This window comes from Anopheles arabiensis, chromosome X (assembly GCF_016920715.1).
Source record: "Anopheles arabiensis isolate DONGOLA chromosome X, AaraD3, whole genome shotgun sequence".
Taxonomy (NCBI): Eukaryota; Metazoa; Arthropoda; class Insecta; order Diptera; family Culicidae; genus Anopheles; species Anopheles arabiensis.
In genome coordinates, this window is record NC_053519.1 from 26,633,266 (window position 1) to 26,633,612 (window position 347).

The following is a 347-nucleotide window of genomic DNA, read 5'->3' on the forward strand; positions in this document are numbered from 1 at the left end:
CAAAACCCTTAGCTGTTACAACTTTTTACTAGAAACCATCACGACGAAGTCTTTGGGTCCGTAGACCCGTGATGTACTGCTCCAGGGAACGTTTTGATAGGGTGGAAGCTCAAAATCATAGGTTAAAATCATCGGCAGAGCCCACCAGACACCACTTTTGCTTCATTAGTTCGGACTATAGGCATACGACGATTTTTATCGCGGAGGGGACGTATGACCCAAACGGGGGCTTAATGACCCACTGCCACTGCAAACCATGCTCCTACGACTAAATAGAGGTAAAACTACGATTTGGTGCAATCTTCATGTTTGACCTCGTAGCAAGGTACCCTCCCTATAGTAGGCAA